General features: G+C 39.0%; 1 pseudogene; it reads right to left on the bottom strand.

The window, feature by feature from the left end:
• Positions 1 to 3,416: 3,416 nt before the first annotated feature.
• LOC125930987 (60S ribosomal protein L9-like) lies at positions 3,417 to 4,475 on the bottom strand (annotated as a pseudogene).
• Between the last annotated feature and the right edge of the window lie 2,748 nt (positions 4,476 to 7,223).

Genomic DNA, 7,223 nt, shown 5'->3' with positions numbered 1-7,223 from the left:
TTATCCTATAGCCTACCAGGTGCATCCTTGGGCATATATCCCACAGAAATTAAAACTTATGCTCAAAAACCTGTATGAAAATGTTATACATTTAACTTATACATGTAATTATACATGTAATAAAGTTGCACAGTCTACACATACACACAGAAACACACACACAAAGACACTCACATGTAACACTGGGTAAAATATGAATAAATTCTGTGGATTGTACCAACACCAATTTTCTGGTTGTGATACCATATTATAGTTATACAAAATGTTATCAATGAAAGAAACAGAATGAAACATACATGCTTCTATACATTTTTTATAACTTCTTGTGAATTTATAATTATTTCAAAATAAATCATTAAAAAAAAAGTTGAATAGTTGGGCCCAACTTGATACCTCATTCCAGGAAGAAAAATGGCATAATCAACACTATTTGAATGAAGTTATTTCTACCAGCTGAAATTAACCTAACAGTATGATCGAGTCTGCATTTCACCATCTCAAGCAATACAAACAAACAAACAAGGGGGACTTTAATTGATTTTTTCTGAAATTGACATAGATTCTGTCCACAGCCATCCTCCAACCTACAAGTCTGAAGACCCTACCAGTGAGATTACTGGCAAGACCAGTCCTTGGTGAAGCTATGTTGGGTCCTGGGGATAACTCCTTTTCTAAATTCTCATAAACCACATTTAGTCAAGTTTTCTGATTTCCCCATTTTCTCTTACCTATTGTTTGGTCTTAACTTGCTTTCATTCTTTCATTTATTTGCTCATTAATCACACACGTCCTAAATGTTCATCTTATATGCACTGCCACTCTTCTGTGGGGTCATTTGCCTTTCTGCTATCCCTTGGCTCCAACTTGTTCCTTACTTTTCTGTGAAAACAGAGGAGGGAGCATCTAATTCAATGTAGAGGGACTAGGCATCTTCCCAATGGGGGCATTTAAGTTGGTTTCCCAGGATTTTTCTCTCCCTCCTCCAGAAAACTGAGTGGAAAAGCTTTCTTCATCAAGGCAGCAATTCTGCCAAATTTTTCTCACTCTTTGAAAGATCCACTCTGTTACGTTTGGCTAAGATCCAAGAAATGTAATCTACCTCTAAACCAAAAACAAAAGCCAACTCTTCCTTTCCTGAGGCCCTTTCTTCCAAAATCAACTGAAAAGAAAAAATAAATGAAAACTCTTATCTATGCTCTAAAGCCCTCTATTTTCTACTGAAAACTCCAACAACAGAGATAAAATTCCAACTTCTTCTTACAGTCATGGAATTCTGTATCGGGAATGGATGTTAGAGGCCAGCCTCCTCATTATAGAGAAGAAAAAAAAGAAACAGATTTGGAGGGGTAGTGCAGCAGCCCAAGAGTCAGGCAGCCTAGAGAACACAGATTCTCTCTCAGCCAATGCCCCCTCCACTCTGCCATGTTTGCTAAATATTTTCTTACCAATATTTCTTGGTATGATACCTTAGGATAGTTGCTCTAGGAAGAGGACTAGGAAGTCATCCTCTGAAGGACTATATCAGATTCTCTACTAATCTCTTGTGTTCCAAAGGAACAGGATAGGCTCCTTGAAGGTAACATCTGAGGTTCCTTCTGCTTCTCTTCTCTTTCTCTCCCTCTCCCTCTCTCTTCAAATGCTTGTCAGTGACTGAGTCCCAAGAAGTCAACATTTACAAAATCCCCACTGCCTGACAGAGGGAATCAAAAGGGAAGCCCACCAACTGGTTCCAAGCTCCAGATAAGATCAAGAAAGTTCCCCCCACATTCTCTTCCACATTGCCTTTGGCAGGAACCAAGAGGGGACTGTTAATATTTCTGACAAGATCCCAACCCACCAACTCCCCAACCCTCCCATTTCACACCATTATCTTCCTCGAAACAATCAAGACCAACCCCAGAATACTTATAACTCTTTTTTTTCTGTCAGCACAAGAAGCCCAGAGCTCCTTGTCCCCCATATAGCTCTATGAGCAATGAAAACCCATCTCCCCCCAACACACACACACACACACACACACACACACACACACACATGAGTCCCTATCTCTTTTCTTGCCCTTCTTTTTTTTACTCAGCAATTTTTGATCACCTGACAACTCATATGCTCTACTTGCCTTTCCATCCTCCTCTCCTGGAGTAAAAGCTCTATAAGGACAAGAATTTTCATATGTTTTACTCACTGCTCTACCCCTAGTGCTGGCACATTGTACAAGCCCCAAAAATATTTGTTAAACAAATAAATCCGAGACCATTTTTTCTGGTCTGAAGCAAACAATGTGAGGGCCAAAGGGTGTCTGAGAAGTTTGAGAGAAAGACAGAGATCATTTGTGACAACCAGAAAACATGAACAGAGGAAGGTTTGAGCCCTAAGGATTTCCAGAAATGGCATCTATCACATGAAAGAAGTGTTACTAAGAGGATATTCAGACTGTATACAGGGCCAGACATGAGCAAATGGTGTGCTTTTTGAAACAAAATAGAAATAATTTGGCACCTACTGTGTGCCAAGCACTGTGTTATTAATTTATCACAAGAACTATACAAAGTGGTAGTGCTATCCCCATGTACAGATGAAGAAACTGAAGCAAAGAGAAGCAACGTAACTGCCTGAGATCCACAGTTAGGAAGGGGGGGAGCCTCCAAATCTGTCTCTCAGGGTCACAAATCCATTCCCTCTCCTCTCTCTGAACTTGTATGTCCCCTCTGCTCCAGGCACCTTCCAAGTATACCTGGTGTCAATCTCTCAAGGGCTCCTCTAAACCTCAGATGATACCAGGATCTATTTGTTCCCAGACATGTGTTAATGAATGCTATCAGTCTTAGAACCTGGATGCTGTCTTCCTCTCTTCACCTTTTTCAGCTCTACTGAAGTATAATTAATAAATATATATATAATATATATTATTATTAATTAATTATATAATTAATATATATAAATATATATAAATATATATATAGTGTACAAAATGATCTGATATATGTACACATTGTGAAATGTTTGCCACAGTCAAGCTAATTAACACAACCATCCCTCACATACTTATACTTTGTATGTGTGTGTGTTTAGAGCACTTAAGATCTACTCTCTTAGCAAATCTTAGCAAATTTCAAGTATACAATACAGCATTATTAACTATAGTCACTATGCTATACAGTAGATCCTCAGAAGTCATTCATCTTATAACTGAAAGTTGGTAACCTTTGACCAATATCTCATTTCCCCAGTCTCCAAGCTCCTGGAAACCATTATTCTATTCTCTGCTTCCATGAGTCTAACTTCTTTGTGTTTTTTTTGAAATCCCATATATAAGTGATACCATGCAGTATTTGTCTTTTTCTCACTGGCTTATTTCATTTGGCATCATACATTCCAAGTTTATCCATGTTGTCATCAAAAATGGCAGAAGTTCCTTATTTTTTAAGGCTGAATAATAGTCTATTACATGTATAAATGCACATATATACACACACATACATACATATACATACACACACGTATACATACAACACGAGAAAAACTACAGAACTCACTAGAAAGTACTTTTAATGATTATATTCTTTTCCCCCAAACTAATACAGCTTTTATTGTATATTTTTTTAAGTTTATCTATTTTGAGAGGGGGGGAGGGGCAGAGAGACAGGGAAAGAGAGAATCCCAAGCAAGCTCCATGCTGTCAATGTAGAACCCAATGGGCTCAGACTTACCAAACGTGAGACCAAGACCTGAGCCAAAATTAAGAGTCGGTCACTTCACCGACTGAGCCACCCAGGCACTCCTTATCGCATCTTCAAAATATCACAAGTAAGTCTGAAAAATCATCTGCCTTCTTGCTGTTTCTGTAGCTGGACAACTTAGATCTTATTCATCAGTCTGCTGAACTGTGCCTTTTTCAGAAACACAGATACCATCCCCAAATTTTCTGATATCCTTCTTTTTAACTGTTGTGGCATGCCTGAATCAAGCAACTGGGTTTCATTCAAGTTCAATGCCATTCCCTTCAAGCATTAACTCATCTTTCTGGGCTCAAGATACTGAACAAGCAATACCTGGCCTCATCTGAACGCTATGGATATATTTTTCACCGAAGGAATTTCAGATTTCAACAAGAGAACCATTCCTGAAGAACAACACTGATGGGGAAGTGAGCAAACACAGACCCCATCTTGTATTGGAAGCCCAGGGTAACACCCTTCATCATGCTCTGTACATGACTATGGATGGTGCACACAGTAGCCAGTTCTTTTCTATTTCTCCATCATTTGTCAACGCAGAGCCTCTTCTTTTTCTCTCCTAGCAGACTGTGTTCTACATTGAGGTGACTGAGGTTCCTTTGCAGGGTTCCTCTGGGGCCCTTCACAGTAACAGTGCATGCCTTTAGAGTGATGTCAACATTTTCTGCAATGTCGACAGTCTGATTGCCGAGAGTAGTCTTCATTCTCGCAGTAGATGCGGCAAAGTGATTACATTATCAACAAAAGAAAAAGTATGGTGAAAAAGGTTTCGGGATGGCTCAGTCAGGACAGCACGTGACTCTTGATCTTAGGGTCATGAGTTCAAGTCCCACACTGGGCATAGAGCCTACTTAAAAATATGTAAATATTTTTGGGGTGCCTGGGTGGCTCAGTCGGTTAAGCGTCCAACTTCAGCTCAGGTCATGATATCATGGTTTGTTGGGCTCTGCGCTGACAGCTTGAAACCTGGAGCCTGCTTCAGATTCTGTGTCTCCCTCTCTCTCTGCCCCTCCCCTGCTCGTGCTTTGTCTCTCTCTGTCTCAAAAATAAACATTAAAAAAATTAATATATATTTTTAAAGATTTTATATCCTATATTTATGTGTGTGTGTGTGTGTGTGTGTGTGTGTGTGTGTAACACCACAGCCTGATTCTAAAGCTTTTTACTACTTTGTCATACCACATTTGATACCAGTTAAGTGCTCACTCTGTACCAACAAAGGGGTTGGTAAGGAGATAATTATGAGAATATAACCTACTGGTACATTTTGTAAAGCGTTTATGAGTAGAATCTGATTAATCATTTGCAAACCTTAGGAGAACAAACAAAAGAAACTTTTAGATAAAAGCAGAAGAGAGATGGTTTTGTAACATGAGGATGATGAAACACTTGGATGAATTTTTACTGAGGTCCTGATCCCTGGAGCAACCTTCAAGGAGAGAATTTACCACATTCATCATGGATGGTTCTTACCGCCATCGTGGAGTGCTTTTGTTTTTGTTTGTTTATTTTTTTTAATTTTATTTAAATCTAAATTAGTTAACATATAGTGTAATAATGGTTTCAAGAGTAGAATTTAGTGATTCGTCACTTACATATAACACCCAGTGCTCATCTCAACAAGTGCCCTGCTTAATGCCCATCACCCATTTAGCCCATCCCCCCCCCCAACACCCCGCCAGCAACCCTGAGTTTGTTCTCTGTATTTAAGAGTCTTATCATTTGCCTCCCACTGTTTTTATTTTATTTTTCCTTCCCTTCCCCTATATTCATCTGTTGTGTATCTTAAATGTGGAGTGTTTTGATCCAGATTAGAGGGTGCCTCACTGCTGCCACCAATGGGGAATCTAGGAGGAAGAATGTCCATACTCTGCATTGGTCCCACTTGACATCAGCTTTTCACAGCTGCAATGCTTGCAACATTAAGGTCACATCTAATGAGTGTGATTATTGTTCATCATGAAATGGTAAATATATCTATGGAATGACATTGATTAAAGGTATTTTTGGGCTTTTAACATTTTAACTGGATGAAATCGTCATAACCTAAGAAACTTAAAATCTAATATGGACCTTTACATTTAGTAGGAGAAGTGGGAAATGGAAGCTCAAAACTAGGATAGTTGTAAGAAAGATGCTTCTTAAAGATCGATGCAATGAGGAAAACAAAATTTCGGTTTCTAGACACCAGTGCTGCAGTTACCCGTTATTTCCCACCTGCCCAGTAGGCGTCAGTGTAAGACAATGTTCCTACAACTGAACAAGCTTTAAAGCAGAAACAAAACAAAAGAGTACAAGTTATAAAACAGAGAAGATGCACTAAAGATGGGGCTACCCAAATTTCACATGAGCCTTAAAATGTCATCATTTAAAGAGAGATGATCTAAACAAAGTTCCGTCATGACTAAGAGGAGGGACCACAGCACCTCAGAAGACCCCATCTGGCTCTCATATTCCTTGTCAACTCAGCAGGAACTCCTCGAGCATCTCACAAGGCTTCTAGGAGGACTCAGCATTGCTGTAAGAGTCAATCACTATGAACTAGTGTAGTAACCAGAACACTCCCAGGGAACAAAGCAGCATTCGGCCCAGTGCACTCCCTTTGAAAAACAGATATTATCCCCACTTCTCAGAGACAATATTAACATAATATATCACAATAAGGAATATATCATAATAAGGATTACAAAAGTGGAAAGAAGAAGGGAGTTAAAGTTTGTATGTGGGCTTTGCAGAATGTGTTGAGTCAGTCAGGGTGAACTTCCTGGAAGAGTTGGCCTTTGAACTGTGATGGAAGAGAAGAGAGGCACAAAACCAGGGCTATCCTAGCCTCACCTTTCTGCTTTGCATTCAGTTTTCCTCCTCCAAATACAACTACCCTATACTCTGATAAAGGGTAACCAATAAAGGGAAAGAAAATAAACATGAATTATTTTTAAAATTCACTATATAAAGGTACTTTTGATATTTTAAAGGGAAAATGATAGGAGGTTGGGGGGAGGGTGGCATCTGTTGAGTACCTAATACACACACACACGTTGTGACATACATTCCTTACCAAAATCCTGAATGTAAGTGGTATTACTCTCACTTTTAGATAAAGGATCTAAGACTCATAGACGTTATATATCTCACCCAAGATTATGACATCTAATATTTATAAGTAATTACTCTGCACCATATTAAACTAAGTGAATTCACAATGATCCAATGAAGAAATGATTTATTATTCCCATTTTGCAGAGATGAAAGTTAAGTCTAACAGAAAATAAGTTATTGCTTCCTCAAGATTACAGCGCTCCTAATTAGTTGAAATTCAAATTCATGCATTGGAAGTAGGGTTCTCTGGGAAGTGGACTGCGAAATGGATTAAGGTTGTGGTTGTTTATTAGGGAATACCTTTAGGATTAGCATCTGTGGAAGGAAGGGACCAGAAGTAGGACTGGGAAACACATCTGTGTTGTCCAATACTGGGCCAAATGGCCAAGC

This window comes from Panthera uncia, chromosome A2 (assembly GCF_023721935.1).
Source record: "Panthera uncia isolate 11264 chromosome A2, Puncia_PCG_1.0, whole genome shotgun sequence".
In the NCBI taxonomy this organism is placed as follows: domain Eukaryota; kingdom Metazoa; phylum Chordata; class Mammalia; order Carnivora; family Felidae; genus Panthera; species Panthera uncia.
The sequence above is the reverse complement of the archived record's forward strand: the minus strand, read 5'-3'. Positions and strand labels throughout refer to the sequence as shown.